The sequence below is a fragment of the Pteropus alecto genome, unplaced genomic scaffold, assembly GCF_000325575.1.
Source record: "Pteropus alecto unplaced genomic scaffold, ASM32557v1 scaffold45, whole genome shotgun sequence".
NCBI lineage: Eukaryota > Metazoa > Chordata > Mammalia > Chiroptera > Pteropodidae > Pteropus > Pteropus alecto.
Window position 1 is genome coordinate 7,759,379 of NW_006442491.1, and position 18,473 is coordinate 7,777,851.

The window sequence follows — 18,473 nt, forward strand, 5'->3', positions numbered from 1 at the left end:
CCAAAAGACATAGTTTCTTAAATCAATGAAAATAACTGAATAATTGCTAAAATTTTATTTAAAGAAAAAGCAAACAATCGAAGCCCATACCATTCTCCAATTTCATTGTTTTTAAAAAGCCAAATTTCTTCATCAAGTGAAGAAAAACTGAAAGGTAAAAATGTACTTGTTTCTCAGCCACCTCTGTTACCAGTTTAAACAAGATTCAAGTGTCTTTCACATTCCCCAACAGAAATTCAGGACTATAAATGCTGATGTCCCTTTGGTTAAATCAATATTAAGATTTTAAATTTTATGTCAACTGCATTACATTACTGGAGAAGACATCTCATTCTCAAATTTCGCTGAAGTTTATACTTGTACTTTTCTTCCCTCTCTGATTATAAAATCCTCTTCCTTTCTTCTCAATAGTTGTGTGTGTGTGTGTGTGTGTGTGTGTGTGTGTTGTGCTTGGTCCATGGATCACATTTAGATTAGGACGAAATAGCCTAGGTTACAGGTTACAGCTGTAGCAATCAGTATCCAACCAGGTCCAACTATAGTTTGGTACCAATTAGTGGTACCAAAGGGCAAGTGGGAGTTTGGCTAACTGGTATTTCTGGTATACCTGCAACAATTCCAGGGTCTCCTATTTAATTGGCCTTCATCTTGTCAATCCAATCTGAAGATATTGGAAGGAAAGAACATTAGGGACATGTTCACTCTCAGCCTCTCTGTTCTTTATGACCTGTCTGCCTGTTCTTTTGCTCCCCTCTATGACTTGCTCTCTCCCCTAGAAGGTAAGAATTTTAGCTTATTCCAATTTGAGAATGAAGTGCTGGCTTAAAGACACTTTAAATGTCAATTGTTAATTGTCTCATCCTATGCAGTTTATATTTGATGATTTCAGTAAATAATTTAACAATTTTTAATTATATCCTCTAGGACCAGATGGAGAACCACAGGCTGCATGGTGATGTTATTAAGTGGACTAAATAACAAAACCCAATAAATTGATCAGCAACATCCTGAAGAGGGGTCTCTAATAACATATCACAAGACCCTGACCTTGAGCTATAAAATTTCAAACTTTTTATCAATACTTATATCAATGTATCAAAAACTTGTTAATGACACATAAAACTTTCCTACCAAGAACTGTATCTTAGAGGTAGAATTAAAATGTTTAATGTTTAATTCATGCATTTATACAAGAAAGAAATTATTGAGTGGTTACTATGTGCTAGGTGGCAAATCTTGGGCAATATACAAATAAAAAACATAGTGTGTCTTCAAGAAATTTAGGATCTAGAAAAATATAAAGAAATATATGATTATGTTGCCATGTAAAAAGTACTTCAATAGAAAAATGTGAGCATGATTTAAAAAAACAGAAGTGTTACCTGACTCCTACTGGGAGAGTCCAGGAAGATGTAGGCTATGAAGATGAAGATACCGCATGAGCCATTGTATATATAGGTCTGTCATTTGGGATGCATATATGCCTTAAGATAAACATTTAGGAGAATCAGAGTAGAGGTGGCCATTAAAGCCATGCGAATAGATGAGATAGGTCTAGAAGATTATACAGGAAATATAGTTAAAATTTATGGATGGAATCTTGAGGATTAGCAACCACTAAGACCCAGGCAGAAAAAGAGAGAGACAGACAGACAGACAGACAGACAGAGACAGAGAGACACAGAGACACAGAGAGACAGAGAGATCCCCAAGAGAGAGACAGAAAAGGGGTAACTCTACTGATTCTCTAAATGTTGTAGTTCCTTGAGATTCTGTTGCAGCCCCTACTTTCTATATATGCACTCTTCTAGGGTCTCATCCATTCTTTTGATTACAATAACCATTGATAATATGTTATTATTTTCTGCTATTTGAGAGGCAAGGTCATGTTCTAGGAGTTAAAAGACATAATTAGATACAAACTTGAGAAAAAATGATGAAGCTTGAGGTTAGCCACACTGGAGAATTCCACTCAACAACTCTTTGTCGAACAGTATGACAAGCCCTAATGCAGATGGTGGACTATGGCAATGAAAAAAACAAAATAAGAAAAGGAGTAATCTCGTCAATTTTCTAAATATTGTAGTTCCTTTGGGTTCTATGCTATGATCCCTTCCATGTCTTTATACTCTTCCAAAGCAGTCTCATCCATTCTTTTGGTTTCAATTATTATTGTTAATATGTTATGTAATATGTATATGATAATATGTATATGCAAGCCTCACGCAGCTTACATTCTAATGAGAAAAGGGCAGACAATAATGAAATAGACAACAGCAACATACCTGGTAAATGATATTAAGAAAAATAAGGTAGGGGAAGGAAATAGAAAGTGAAAGAGGCCTATATTTTAGATAGGGTAAACAGAAAAATCCTTGCTGAGGAGGTGATAATTTGAGCATAAAACCAATAAAAGTGAGAGAGCAAAGCATGCAATGCATGCAATATATAGTGCAATGGCTTTTAACCTTGCCTGCTCATTAGCATCACCTGGGAATTTTTTTAAAACAAAAGTAATTCCTAGGTCCGACCCCTCAGAAATTCTGAATTAATTGGTCTGGGTTATGGCCTGGGCACTAGAATTTTTACCATTGTCTCCACACCTCATTGATTCTAATGTATGGCCAAGATTAAAAATTACTTGTGGAGTAGAAGAGCATTAGACAGAAGTAAATGAAAGTGCAAAGTCCCAGAGTGAGGAGCATGCTTGGAGTTTAGGAGGAAAATATAGGGCAGCTAATCATAGCTAAATAAAAGATTGAATAATGATGCTGAGGACTAGCAGAAGCACTAAACCTTCTATTTATACAGGACAAAAACAAACAAACAAACACCCCCAAACAGTTGTGTGATTTTTAAGATCAATACTCAGCAGCCTAGGGGTAGTTGTGGAAGAGGTATATGGCTAGATCCAGTACTAGGAGTTTGGACAGTGAATGTAAGGAAAGAATAATGGAGAATTCTTAAATGATGGACTTTAGGGTATGAGCTGAAGCATGAAGGAACTGAAGCTAAAACTTAAGGAGAAATGGGAGGGATCAAGTGACAGAACGTACACTGATCTCTTCAAACAAACCAATCTAAGTAAGTATGGGGGAACTGACCACAATTTCAATCTGAGTCAGAAGCATACCATGTCTACTAAATATCTTAAGGCAATTCCAGACTTCTTTTAAAAAGTAGTGATTAGTTAGTCCTCACTTGATAATCACTTACTTCCCTTCTGGCTGTAGAATAGTACTCACTTGAACTTGGGAAAGTAAAATTTATACATCATGGAAAGAAGCAGCCTAATTTGCTCAGGCTGGGCAAATAATGTTTGGAATATTATGTTCAGTTCAAATAAGCCATTTTAAGAGAGACTCTGATAAACATAAAGTGTCTGAGGATAAGCAGCCACAATGAAAGTAATCTGAAAGTCATTTCCATTAAGAATAATGGTCTTTTTTTTTTTTTTTTAACCTGGAAAGTATGATGAAAAGTTCACATTCCTAAGCGTAAGAGAGTGGGAAAGGTCTCAGGCATAAAGGAGGAGTTCTCATTTCTTTATGTTAGAAGTAAAGTGATACAGAAAAATGAAGAGACTCAAAATATGGTCATTCTGGTAAATAAAAGACTGGAGTTATAAAGCTAAGAGGTCACAGTATTTCAAGGGGCACCAATGTAGTTGATGAATTCACACAAAAGAATCATAGAAGAGACCATGACATAGCTGGCCCCTATCCTTCATTAGAAGACTCCCAATGCACTTTATGAATAAGCCTCTGTATGTTTCTAATGAGAAATTTTGTTCTGACTAATATGTCTTTAAATGTATTGCGCCTGTCAGGGAAGATTGACTCATTAAAAAAATATTTGGTACTATACTGAACTGAAAGACTATAACCTTTTAAAAAGAAACAAATTTGATACATATTAAGCATCAATGATATAGGAAACAAATCAGCTGAAAAGCTCCTCAAATGGTGGGGTCAGCAAGAGGAAAACTCAATGATTAGGAAATACATGCATCCTATTCATAATCCGTCTCTTCAATAAATGAAAGCCAAACAGAACAAAGTGTAAAGTCTTTAATCTTGAGGATGACTTCTCTTCTAGTAGATCACTAATATGTCTCTCCAGTGAGGACATAAGGAATGTAACCACTGTGGATGTGACCATTCCACCTCAGGAAAGCAAGCTCTGGGATATGGTGGAGCTTGCAAGGTCTCTCTTTAGCCAGAGTCATGCAGAGAGAAGAGATTTATAGGTGCCTTTTGCCTTTGCTTGTTTCCTGAAGCCTTGGGCACTTCCAGTGGGAAATTGCAGGTGGGATATGATTTGAGGTAGGCATAAAAGTAGATAGGTTTCATTGCAATAATGTCTCATAGCAAAGCTATGTTATTCTAAATCAAGAAAAGTAAAAATATAAGTTGTCTGTGAAATTCAATTCATTATCAATATGTTCTGCCTTTACCATAAATAAAAGCCACAGTAAATGGTTCCACCTCTCCACTGACACATCAGAAGAAGGAACTTTAAGATTACTTACTACCTCCTTTACTGAATGTTTAACAATATTTCTGTGAACACAAAAGATATAAATACACTTTACCAGTTTTAAGATGATCTTCGAGTCTGAATTGTAATATATGTAAAAGGAATAAATTTCTAAAAAGTATACAAAAATTTATTTCTTATTCAATAGGTGTAAGGACATTAAAATACTCAGGTAAAGCAAGTTGCCTATTTCAGGTGCTGTGTCAATATCAAATCTCAAGGAAATACTTTGCTATTTCTCTGTGGTAGACAAAATTCTAAGAATAGTCTCCATTGCCTTTCACCCTTGTTTAATACCCTCTCCTTTGAGTGTGAGTAGAAGTCAAGTCAGAAAGCTTCCAAGCCAGAGAAAAATTGAATGTTATTGCTGGCTTTGAAAATGGAGAGGGCCACAAGAAGTTGAGAGAGGCTCTCAGCTGACAGCCAGCAAGAAAATAGGGATCTCAGTCCAACAACTTCAGGGAACTGAATTCTGCAAACAATCTGAATGATCTTGGAAGCAGATATTTCCCATGAATCTTCAGATAACAGTCCAGCAGGCTAACATCCTGAATTCAACTTTCAAAGACTCTAAAAAGAGAAGCTAGCCATGCTCAATAGACTTCTAATCTACAGAATTTTGAGATAATGGATGTTATTTTAAGGCACTAAATTTACATAGCAATAGAAAACTAATGTACTTTCTATACATAGTTCTTCTAGCTATCCAAAGAAATGAAAGTAAAAAATCTGATTTTCTACACTGTTACAAGAAAAAGATTTAATTGAAAGAGAAATTTAAAAAAACACAGATTTCATATTACCCACGGAAGATCTGAATTAAAATAAAATATATATGAATTGATTTCCAGAAACCCATATTGTGTACATTAAAAAAGAAAGAAACGTGTTAGATCAATAATTCCAAAATATCTTAGTTATACACACACACACACACACACGCACACACACAATGATTAAAGGGGAAGACAATATAACTTTTCCAACTTAAATGTTTGGTAGAATAAAAAATACCCCATTTTTACAAGAGAAGTTGGAATCAATATATACAAAGCTCATTTTTTTTTTGAGCAAGGAATGACAAGGGACCAATACAACTGGTCAGTATTGGTTTCATAGTGTTGTTGTTTTAGAAAAATCCAAAAGAACATTTTTTTTTGGTACGTGATCTTTATTCACTTGGGGGTTCATATAAATGAAAGGAGTTCACAAATGCTTGGCAGTCTTGTAAACCTACGCTATGAGGTTTATTGCCTTACAGACTGTAACACAATCAAATTATAAATTCCTTTTTATCACTTACTAAATGTGTGATCTTTGTGTCTCCATCATCCCTCTATAAACAGGGAGAATAAGAATATCTCATAAGATTGTACTGAGGATTAAATGAGTTAACATGTGCAAAGTCTTTACAACAGTGCCTGAAACATATTAAGTACTCAATAAATCTTAGCTACTAAGAAGATTGCCAAAGCTTTTCCTTACAATCATCTCTTTCCTTTGGGCAAAAATAACAATGGATACACTTTCCAAACAAAAGCCTTGTGCAACATGGTATTTCACTACAAACCTTCACCTATTTCTTCTACCTGCTTCATTACTCCTGCATTACACCTAAGATTTTTTATTTAATGGCTGCTTGTAGGTAAAACAGAAACTGGATATGGAAACACAGAAAGGGCTCTGAGACTGGCCCTGCTGAGTCTCAGACATAAGTCCATAAAAGCAGTCTAAATCTGAACCAGTCCTTGAGATAGGTGTTTTAACCATCTCTGTCTTTGAACTCCACTTAAAAATATAAGTATTTGGTCAAGGAAGCCTCAAAGGTATATAAAGAACATCAATGAGGCAGGAATGAAAAGCTTGTCAACTCCTTAAAATTTCCATTTAAATAAATGTATCATTAACAAATATTGTTTGATTTCTTTTACAGCCCTAAACTAAATTAATCCACTATGAGGTAAGCAACCTAGCAGCAAAGACCATGGACTTTGGACCAAGACTTATTTTCAAGATCCCCATCTGAGTCTCAGTTTCTTCATCTCTAAAATGGGAATAATATTAGTATGCAACCTCAGAGGGTAGTTGTGAGGTTCACATGAGATAATGCATGTATGCACATATAACAGAATGTGTGGTATATAATAAGCTCTCAAATAGGGACATTTTTTAAAAAAAGAAATTAGCCGTCATTAGCAAGTGTACATTTTACTTCTAAGTGAAATCAATTTCTTCCTTGTAAAAGTTGTGGATGAGTCTTGCTCAAACTGCTAGTCATCTCATCTTTATGATTTGGGAAACGTAAATACAGGTAAAAATCTATGTGTGAGGGTGGGGAGAAAAGCTGCACTGACAGCTCTAAGGCACAATTCAGATATGTCAGAATGCACCTGTGTCTAATACCATATTCCTAACTTGGAATTTGCATATGATATTAAATACTTATTCTTTTTAGTAAATTCAGGAGCCTAATACAGACAGAATATGAAATTTATGACTGATAATTAGATAATCTTAATCAATATCTCTCTATATATCAAAAAGTAGCCTCTATGTAAGAAATTAAATCTTGGGTAAGATGCTTCTTTCTGTTCAGATGTTTCTACAAATAAAATTATCCTTTCTACTCTGAAAGGTACTTTACAAATATTAATACTTTGAACAGTCCCAGAGTTAAGTAGTTATGTTCAGGGTTTTTTTCAAGTTTTATTTATGTAATATAAATCCTATACACACACACACATAAAACATAACTGAGCAGCTTAGTAAATTAATATAAAGTGAATACTTTTACACCACCATTCAAGTGAAGAAAAAGAACATTGCAAAAACTCCTGGATATGCTGCATTTGCTGCTTCATAATCACAATTCTTGACTAAAGTAATTCTTGTCCTTACTTTTATGGTTAGTTCTTTGCTTTGCTTAATATTTACCTAAGTTTGCATCTCTTCATACTATATTTTAGTTTTGCCTGTTTTCAAACTTTATTTAAATGAAATCATCCACCAAGTATTTCTTTATGTCTGGCTTCTTCCATGCAAACATTACATTTTTATAATTCACGTATGTTATGTATACATGTAATTCCTTCATTTGTACGACCATGTATTGTTATATCATACAGATCTACCAAAATATACTCATCCATTTTACTGCTAATGGGCATATGGGTTGTTTTGAGTTTTAACCTATTATGAATAATGCAGCAATGAACTTCTTGTACATGTCTCTAAGTGCATAGAAGCATGCATAAAAATATTGGGTATGCATCTGGGAACAGAATTGCTAAGTTTCTAGGTATGCATATCTTCAAACTTAGTAGATGACACTAAATTTCTCCAAGGTGGTAGTACCCTAGGTATTATTTATAACATGCTTATGAATATGAGAATTTGTTCAAACTCTAAGTCATAGTCTATGAGCAAAACTGCAAAACAGTTCTAGAAAGTGCTGTCATTGTAACCATGAATCAGATCGATGACCATGGTCCTTGCTAATGCATGTTTACTTCCATGTCTGTCTAGCTAGGTTTCTGTAGAGGTAGATGATTCCTTCACAGTTTGAATCAGGATAGATTATGAAAGTATTCTCTTGCTGCACAAGTACAATTAGTCAGATCAAATATAGTACCTAAAAATTCTGTCTGACCTGAGACCAGAACCCAGAATACCTAATGAGCTTTTACGATTCCTGAATACTAGAAACTAATGATCTAGGAGACAGTAAAACGTGCAATAAAACTTCCAGTAGCCTGCCTATGGAAGAAACGTATATACAAAAAGTCCATTCAAGTTACAGCTCTGGCAAAATACATCTGGACAATCACAGGACAATGTGACCATTTTAAAACACAGTTGATGTCACCCGACTTGAAAAAGTAATCATTGATATACAAATCTTATGTCGTCTCTTGACCGTTTAGTGAAAGGGTTTTCAGCATGTCACTTTTCTGTTGTGCCTCTTCAGGTCTTTAAAAATTAGGGCCATTATACTTGCCCTATTTGTAAATTAGGTCTACAAAATGGAATGCATATAGATAATAAAGGTAATCACACAGCTATATTCAACTGTACCTGCATACTCATAAAAATACCAGAAATTTAGGAAGCTATATAGCATAATGACTAGTGAAACTGCTTCAATGTGACATGGATTAAATACAGCACAACCTCTATTTCTCTGACCAAAGACAATTCTGTCATATCATGCATTTAAATAAATACCATCTCAGAACTAAAAAAGTAATTATATGTCAGAAGCCACTTCTACTGGGTTTATAATTAGGTGAGACATTAATAAAATTGCCAGTGTTATAGTAAAAAAACAAACAAACTTGCTTTTCATTTTCATTTATAAATGTACATTTAGAGCAATTGAAATTAAAATTCCTGATAAGCATATACTTCATTTTAAAAAATCAACTTAAACAAGTTTCATCTTTGCCAAATTTATAATTTATAAGCCTTGAAAATATGTCTGAAAAGGGAAGATTATACCAAAATAGCATCTCAATGCCCGCCCTTTAAAGGAATAATGATGGTTGCTGTGTGTATATATATATATGTATATGATGTATTAGTTAATTTTTAAATAAACTACTTGACTACAAAATGTCACTATAGAATATTCAAGCTCCTCTAAGCTTCTATCAAGCTTCTTATTAATGTATTGAAAATTTATTACTATTAACACATAAAAGAATGCATTTTACATGCTGCTCTCTGTGAACACCAGATTAAACAAAGAACATCATTTAAACTCAAGTCAAACCTACACTGATGCTTACTGCTTACTAAAGGTCTGTAAGAAGATTGTAATTAGGCTGTAAACTCTGGGTCCCAAGCTGTTCTCAAAAATCATTCTAGAAACTATTCATCTAGCAGCCCTTTTATTTATATCCTATGAGAAATTCAATCCTTCAGTTACTCTGTGCAACATGCATACACACACACACATACACACAAACACAAGAAATTATTTAATGATTGATTGTTGTTCATCCTATGTTGCCTGATCTTTCAAAGTAAAGAACTAAATACACTAAACGACTGAAAGTGATTTGGTGTGGTTGAGAAGCTGTATCAAATAAATTTTAGGCAACTAATGTCTTAACTCACTAATCTGAAAGGCTTCCTCTTTCTATTGATGTCCACATTTGGGACACAGCATAATGAATGCTTCACTACTCTTTAAAGCTCAAACCTTCAAAACTAATACAATGACATTTGAAAAAGTGACATGTTATATATACTTCCGCATTTCTATACTCATCAAATGGTAGATACTTTACCCAATAAAGTGAGGATATAAGAGAGAAAGATACTCTAAATTGCACTTCTGTAAGGGGTAGTTGGAAGAAACTGGAGGCAGGCATACAATGTCCTTTGTGGTGATCGTTATCCTCCATTGGATTACTGCAGGAGTCTCTTTTCTAGACCATCACACATATGCCAAAATGATTATCTCAAAATATAATTCAGATCATGTCACCTTGCTGTTTTAAAAACCTCCATTGGGTTTTTTTTAAATCCTTCCCATTTTTAAAAACCTTCCCATTGCGATTAGATTAGAACCCAAATTCTTTTTAGTGATCTAGTGGGCCCTCCATCATCTGGCTCCTGCTTACTTCTCTGAATTCATCCCTTACCACTTCCTTGCTTATGCACAAGGATGCAGCTACACTGGTCTTTTAATTTCTCAATGAGACCATGCATCTCCTTCCTAAAACAGACCTTCCTATTCCCCCAGAACTTCACATGTCTGACTCTCTCTCATTATTAAGGTCTCATCTGAGCTGTCGTCTCTCCAGAGGGGCTTTCTCTGATCACCCTTCCTAAAATATGGTGCCCACGAGTCCTATCCCAACTCACTCTCAATCCCACTTTTCTGTGTCTTCATAGCACTTATCTCTATCTAAAATTTATTTATGTATTAGTTTGTTTCAATGTTTATTAGCTATTCTTTCCACTGAATTATTCACCTTGATGACAGAGAATTTTTTCCATATTGTTCACTAGAATAGTACCTGGTTTATAATAGGCACCCAATAATAAATAATACACATTGGATAAATGATTGAAATATTTATGTTTTGGTTAGTACAGTTGACTTGTGTTAATGTGTATTCTGCCTTTTACAATTGACAAAGCCACTAGGCTGTTATCTCTCCCATTTCTTAATTTTCTGAGCTTTCTGAGAGCAGAGGCTATGTTGTAATCATTTCTACATCTCACTGCTGAGCCTAGTGCCTGCTACATAGTAGTAGTTCAATAATTACTTCATGAATCAACCTGACAAATAAATGCATGCAGGAATAAATGGATAGATGGATGGATGGATGGATGGATGGATGGATGGATGGATGGATGAATGAGGGTTTTGATTTTTTTTTTACCAGATATGGTCCAAGCAAAAATGGCTCTTGCTGTTATTGCAATTTACAAAAGCAGCCTAGTGGAAAGGAAGGTGTAGTAGTCACTGTTGGTGCCCTGTTAAGATTCCCTTTACCCAGGGTTTCTCAAGCCTGGCATAATCGACATTTTGGACTGAATAATTCTTTGATGTGGAGGGGCTCTCCTGTGCATTGTAGGATGTTTAGAAGCATCCCTGGCCTCTACTCACTAGGTGCCAGTAGCAATGCCATTACTAATCCTCATCCTGAGTCATGATAATCAAAATTGTCTCTAGACAACTCTAAATGTCTCTTAGGGACAAAACTGCCCTGAGCTAAAAAGTACTGCCCTTTATCTGTAGTGTATTTTTTTCCTAGCTGCTGTGAGTATTTGGTGCTGAGAAAAGGGACCCTTCTCCTGAGAAATGTCCTCAGCCTCTAGGCATTGCCTCTCTAGGCAGTCATGCCTTCCCTCCAAGAATAGCTTTAGACACTGAATAAATGATGCATTATATTTATTTTTGTGTGCATTATATTTATTTGTGCTTAATTCATATAATCTCTAATGAAATTCCCTAGGGCAGGACAAATGTTCTGCTGTTAATTGTATCATTCCCTGCCTCCAGCCTTATCCAATATTTCTGTGGACCCTTAAACTTGCTTCCTTTTTTGAAAAAAACATACAAATAATTGACTCAAAAATTTAAGGGGAATTCAGAAAATAGCAACTCATGTACAAACAATGATTTTGAGGACTATAACTAATACATCAACCATGAATATGATGACATTTTATTTGATTTTTTAAAAATTCTTGAGTCATAAACTGTGTTCCCAAATTAATTTTCAGGCAGCTGTGATAATAACAAGGCATACACACATTCAGATTCAGAAATTCCTAAATGCCAGTTTTCAGAAAAAAATTATCTAAAGAGCTAGTTAAAAATACAGCTAACCTCTCCTCACTCCTGAGATCCTACGCCATTAGATCTGAGGTGGGATTAAAGGATGCTCAGCCAGGTCTGGGGACAGTTTCTCTGTTTCATGTCAAGAATTCTCAGGACAGCCCCAATTCTCTCTGTTCTCCTTGGTCTAGTCTAGGGCCCAGTTTAAGTCACACCTCCATTACACGAAACTTCTTGGAGCATTCCAAGTCTTGCCCTCTCTTTTATATATATACAGTCATGGTATAATTGCCTGATTAAAAAGAGATTAAGTATATGATTAGCACTTTCTTATTTACTGTTTCACTTATGTAAGCCTTCTTCCCCTTAACTTAGCTATAAGTTCCTACTGAAAAAAGGATAATGAATCTTTATTTCCATTTTGTCTCTAGGGTGCTGGGCAATTTTATCTACTTTGGATTTAAAAAATTATCCTTTAAGCCAAAAACATTTTAAAGCCTTGCAATCACTAAAATAAAGAATATGAGAAGTATTGAATCAGGTCGTTTAGAAAAATGAACATTTTATCAATGTAAAGCTAAAAGAACTAAGTGAAAGAAACACTGAAGAGCGAAGACTTCCTTTAAAAGAAAGCATCATTTTATACACGAGGCCACACCTTTGTATTGTTCAACTTACAACAGTAAGCAATAGTTATTTTGGTAATTTTTAAAAGTCCAGTAATCAAGTCAAATATAATATGACCCAAAATAAAGATCATAGGTGTGGAAAATTACACACATTTAGGAAAAATGAATCACTTTAGCATTCTAATATACTGTTATCTGCAATCCACAAGTACAGGGATGTCCATTCTCATCACTCACGTGAGTGCCTCTGAAACCTATACTAACTAGGAATCCCCCAATTTCACTTGAGTCAGTCATAACTAATGCTGTTATAGTCAGGGAGACAGATAAATTCTCTCAGAGTACTTTCTATGTTATTTCTATCCTCAAGACTGGTATGGAAGTTTCCTCTAGACTATTCCCCAAATGTCAGCCATTATTATGAAGTACTTTGGTTTGTTTACATGGCCTGTGGGCCATCTCTGCCAAGCAACAGGCTCAAGAGTCAGGTAGATTCTGTTTCTCCTTACGACAGACTCAGGGACTGGAATGAAAAATGTGGTTAGTCAGAATTATTGCTACATACATGTACTGCCGTAATTTCTCAGTAAAAGTTTTGAGATTCACTCTAATTAGACTGGCATAGGTCATACTCCCATCCCTATGAGCAGGAGACAGAATATTCTGATTGGCTTAACTTGAATCTAGGGGTGATTTAGTGTTCCTAAGGGGGTGGAGGGTAAAAAAACATTGAGCACAAAACGGAAACGAAGGGTTATTGGAAAAAGAAAAGGGGAAAATAAGTGATAGAAAAGAATATCACTTAAAATTAGGTAGGTTCATCTGCAAGAGATAACTAAAAATAACAATGGCTTAAACAAAATGTTTATTTTTTCCTCAAATTGAAGTCATGAGTAGGGAATCTTCAAAGGCTGATAGGGTGACTTCACAAAATCCTCAGAGTTCCAGATTCTTTCGTCTTGCTGCTCTGCCACACTTTAAGTCACATGGCCATACGTAACTACAAGGGAGTCTAGAGAATAGTGTTTATTCCAGGTGACCACAAATCCATTTAACAATAAGATACCTGCTATTTCTTAGGGAAGAAGAAGAAAGGATAGACACTGGGGGACAAATAGCAATCTCTGCCTGTGGTGTATAAACTCTCAAGGGTGACTCCCATGATTTCTACCACCTTATGTTCATATCTTTGTGTAATACCCTCCTCTTGAGTATTGGCAGGACGTGTAACTTGCTTCTAAGCAATAGAATATGGAAAAGATGAAATATAGATGATTAGTATACATGATTATGTTACAAGACATCTAGCATTTGTCTTTCAGGAGTTTTTCTCTCTCCCAGGAAAGGCTGCAAGGAAGTAAGTGGCCATGTTAGGAAACTCCACATGGCAAGGAACTGAGGGTGGCTTCTAGGAACTGAGGGTAGCCTCTGGCCACCAGCCAGCAAAAAATAAAGTGCTCAGTCCAACAACTACAAGAGTGAGGAAGGAGATCCTTTCCTAGTTGAGCCTCTAGATAAGAAACCAGTCATGACTGAAACCTTCACTGAAGCCTTTTAAGATAGTAAGCAGAAGACTCAGCTAAGCTGCGTCCAGACTTCTAACACATGGAAACAAAAATAATAAATGTGTGTTATATTAAGCCATTAAGGTTGTGGTAATTTGTTATGCAGTAATATAAAACTAATACACAGACACTGAAGGCAACCAGCAGATGTTCACGATACTGCATCAAAGGCCTACCTCAGTCTCTAATGTATAATAAGAGTTCAATAAATGTTTGCAATGATCATGATTGTTATCACCATCATTGTCATATAATCATCATTTCCTAAGCCTGAATTTCTCCAATGTCATCACCACTTTGCCTAGTAACTATGAAGCAAGGAATAAAATGCCAACAGGGCAAATAATTCTATCCATATTAACTTCTAGGCTTTTTGGAAGCAACCAACTTTAAAATCAAATTGGAGTTGAGTTTCCATTAGCAATGCACTGGTGATTCTTGTATATCCATCTGCCACTCCATTCCAAGAACTTGCCTCTAAAGGATACAACAATCTCTTGGCCATGCCTCATTGGGGAAGAATTGAAAAGAATATGTTAGGACAGAGTACTCTAGGGGTTCCGTTAAGAATTGCAGGCAAGCCTACAGAAAATAGATCCATCACTCTGTGGAGTCAGGCTAAGGAGAAAAGAAACAATTAGCTAGAGGTTGAGTATCAAAACAGCTGCTAGAAGACAGGTAAAAATGTCACAGAGTAGAGTAAAACATTGAAAGAATAATTTGGAAGTGGAAGTTATCGACTGCTTTGAAATCTGAATTTTTCATTTTAATATTATCTAGCAGAGTCAATCTGAGTATCTGAATAATATCCTAGTATGTGACAAGAATACTAGGAGGAATTTAAAAAATAAGTAAAAAATAAAGAACTTTTAAGAGTATTTCAAGATAAAGTTTTTACAAGACCATACAAACCTGAGCTATTTTAGAAAGTAATGTCTTAAAGCAAATTAACGTCCTCTAAATCAAACAAAGATTTCAAAGCTAAGCCATTACGTATAATAGAGTGAGGCAGAAAATGAAATCTGCTCTATGAAGTATATAAAACAAATAGAAATTGCTGTTATGAGACACTGTAAAATAGCCACTAATTCAAAAGATGATTAAAAATAAACAACATATTAGTAATAAAAACCCGGCATGGGGAACATTCTAATAATGGATTTTGGATTTTGGCTTATAGCAACCCAAGAATATTAGAGGGAATATGAGGAGAATCGCTATTATACAAAAAAACTATTGTAACTTTTGCTTATGTTTATAGGGAAAAAATCATGTAAGCTAGCACATTTTATACGGAGTAAGAAATAATGAAATAATGAAAATAATGAAAAAGTAAAGCACAGAGATGCTAAAAATAAAAAAGAAAGATTTATTCCAGTAGTTTGCGGTAGTGAGAGAATATATCAGAATAATTATATAAATTTTTAACTACTATAATACTGACAATGATCTTTAAATTATTGGAATCAATTAGGATTTTTAGGATTTTTTCCTATGTGGTTCATACTCATGTTCACTGTATATTAACCCCCAAAATGCTAGTGAATATACAAAGAAAATATTTTAACATTGTTTCTGTGTAGAAAATTCCATTTCTACAGAACTATGTTTCACTTTTTTTTTTTTCCCCTGCAGAATTTGTCTCTATTTCTGACATTAGTGACAGGATAATAACAAGGTCATTATGCCAAAGTTCCTTCACATGATGGACTCAGTTATGTACAAAAAGATACATGACTATGAAGTAAGACCGTAGAAACCACCAAACTCCACCAACAACTCACTGGTCATTGCAAGGAAGGGAGATGAAAAAGATAATATAATTTTTAGTGTTCTCAACAAAACAATCACTGCATCCATAAACATTTTACCAATGGTAGGTCAATAATGTTACATATGACCAAAAGCCATGGTATTACCTTCCTGTGAAATATGGATTGACAAAGGGAGAGAAAAGGAGAAAGAAAAGTCCTCAAGTTTTTTTTTCCTCTAGATTTAATTTTGCTTATTTTGTTTTTCACTTTCCACGGAAGAGGTTTGTTCATGTTCAAATCAAAAATCTCCCTAATAGAATGAACTATGAAGCAGCTGAGGGTACATTAATGCAAAAGTAAACATTACAAGGTAACAGAAGAGGGTTTCTACTTGAAAGATTTTTTTTTTTAGAGAAAATAGTGTGTCCACATTACAGAGAGAATGTGAGCTTCCTTGGTTACTACGAAGTTCTAAATAACACATTAATTTTAATATGTTTATTTTTGATGAAGTTTAGGAATTTACATTTTTTACTGTTTTACAATTAATCCATAAATAAGTATATCTGATGGCATATAATAGATTGTTGTGAAAATGCCTTTGAAATATTGTGAACAATTTTGTATGCAGAATAGTGACTCAGAGAATAAAGTTAATATATCAACATCCAAAGTGAAATCAGAAGAGACATTTAAAACACTACAGAAGAAGTCAAGGCAGATTTCTGAATGTGGAGACATTGACATGTTTTTAGTAAGATAATTTTTGTGTGTTACTCCTTAATACTTACATTGAACTAGAGATGATCTGAAATCCTCCAAACTCAATCTATTCTTCCTCACTCTTATGTTTTCTTAGTTCCTTCTACCAGGAATGACACTCTACACCACCTTTTTCACCTTGCAAAACCTTACCTATCCATCCTTTATATCCAGTTCAATTCCCATTTTCCATGATGTCTTTTAATGGGAGAGGGTCTATATGCAGAAATAATAAAAATAAATTCCAGTGGCACCATTTCACACATAGTACCTTGTATTATGACTATATATTCTTTATGTGCCTCATTTTGAGGGTAAAGATTAAATACAACTTTATTTCCACTACAGGAACAAGAACGGTGTCATGCAATTTACATTGAAAAGCATGACAAATGTTTATTAGATAAGAAAATGAATAAGTGAGTGAGTAGATATAATAATGAAATGATTAGAGAAGAGGTAATTGCTCAATGGTGTGCTATAAGACCTAACCACCAGGAATGCAAAAAAGGAAGAGACAAATAAAGATTAAAGTAGTTTGCCTTTAAAAACTACAATCATGGGGACATGAGCTGAGGGCTGAAAAATGGCACGGAGTGGGTATCAGGTAGTTTAGGCATTGGGATAAGGGAGGACACTAAACCAGGGTAGAATAACACAAAGTCAAGATGAGGAATCTAGTCTCTCTTCTAGGATGTGACCTTTCCCAAAGTCCATCATGAAAGCATTACATACGTTATATAACATTATATACATTATATACAAGGAAACTCAGTTTCTTCACTGAAATGCAAACTCTCTAAAATGGACCAGTAACCAAAGCTGATCAGAGACACCAACTAGCTATGCCAAAGTAGAACCAAATGAAATATGGATCACTCATTAAGAAATGCACTCATATTGCTACAGGCATTGAGAAAGTATTATGCAATTTAGAACACTGTGAATCACAAGGGCTGTTCCTCTTTATAGTCAATAAAGTACAAAGGGTGTGGAAGCTACTCTCTAGCTCAGATCTAATCTGGAAACTCATCTTAACGGGAGTTTAGTTGCCAGTAAAAATTTAGCGGAAATGATGCCTCATAATTCTATCCTTTCCTCTCAAAAATACTTAAAATCCATATTCAGGGTTTTCAGATGTGACTAAAAGAGTCAGAGGGTTTCTGAGGGACACCCATTATACCACGTAAGGTAATTTTCTGTTTCAAATGGTAATGGTGACCAATTATGCCTTAGTACTGCCAATGCTTAGAGTTGACAGCAATGTTCTGGAGAAATTTTGTACACTAGGTTCCAAGTTTTATAATGACTTTCTACCAAATATTTTGAAACAAATTTAACATTAAGATTTTCAGTATGCTGAGCTGTCAATCAAGCTTTAGTTTCCCTGATACAGTTATTTTAAGAAAGCACAGTACATTACTTATCCATGATCAGTAACAGCAGGCATGTCCAACCTAACACCCCTACTAATAATCTACAGACACTTTGCCATTTTGCAATGAAGAAAAGCCTTAATTTTCTATATAGCACGAATAAGGCTTTCAGAAAGCAATTTCAAAGCAGATTTCCAGAAGCAACTTCTAAGGGCAGCTAAAAGAAAGATGCTTTTAGCATGCTTTGATATAACTATCAAAATTCTCAAATTACATAAATGCTTAATAACAAGTAAGCATTTCTAACCTGGGCCTGCATAAACTATTACCTTTCCTAGAGAAACTAAAAGAAAACTTGAAAGGCATTCCATCAGTACTTTAACTTCAGGACATGTGAAAAGCAATTTGAAAATTATACCTAGTTTTAAAAAAATTTGTTTTCTGTTCACTCTTTTTTTTGTGTCCACATTAAGGAATACACTTTTTATTTACTGTTTTGTAGGCTTAATTTCTCCCAAAGAAAATTATAATGAAGTAACTACATAAATTAA

At 34.7% G+C, this 18,473-nt stretch overlaps 1 protein-coding gene across 1 annotated transcript in view; it reads right to left on the reverse strand.

Annotated features, from left to right (window-relative positions):
• Window positions 1-18,473, reverse strand: part of LOC112470954 (O-acetyl-ADP-ribose deacetylase MACROD2-like) — a 1,076,828-nt gene that overhangs the window by 818,657 nt on the left and 239,698 nt on the right. The window lies entirely within an intron of this gene.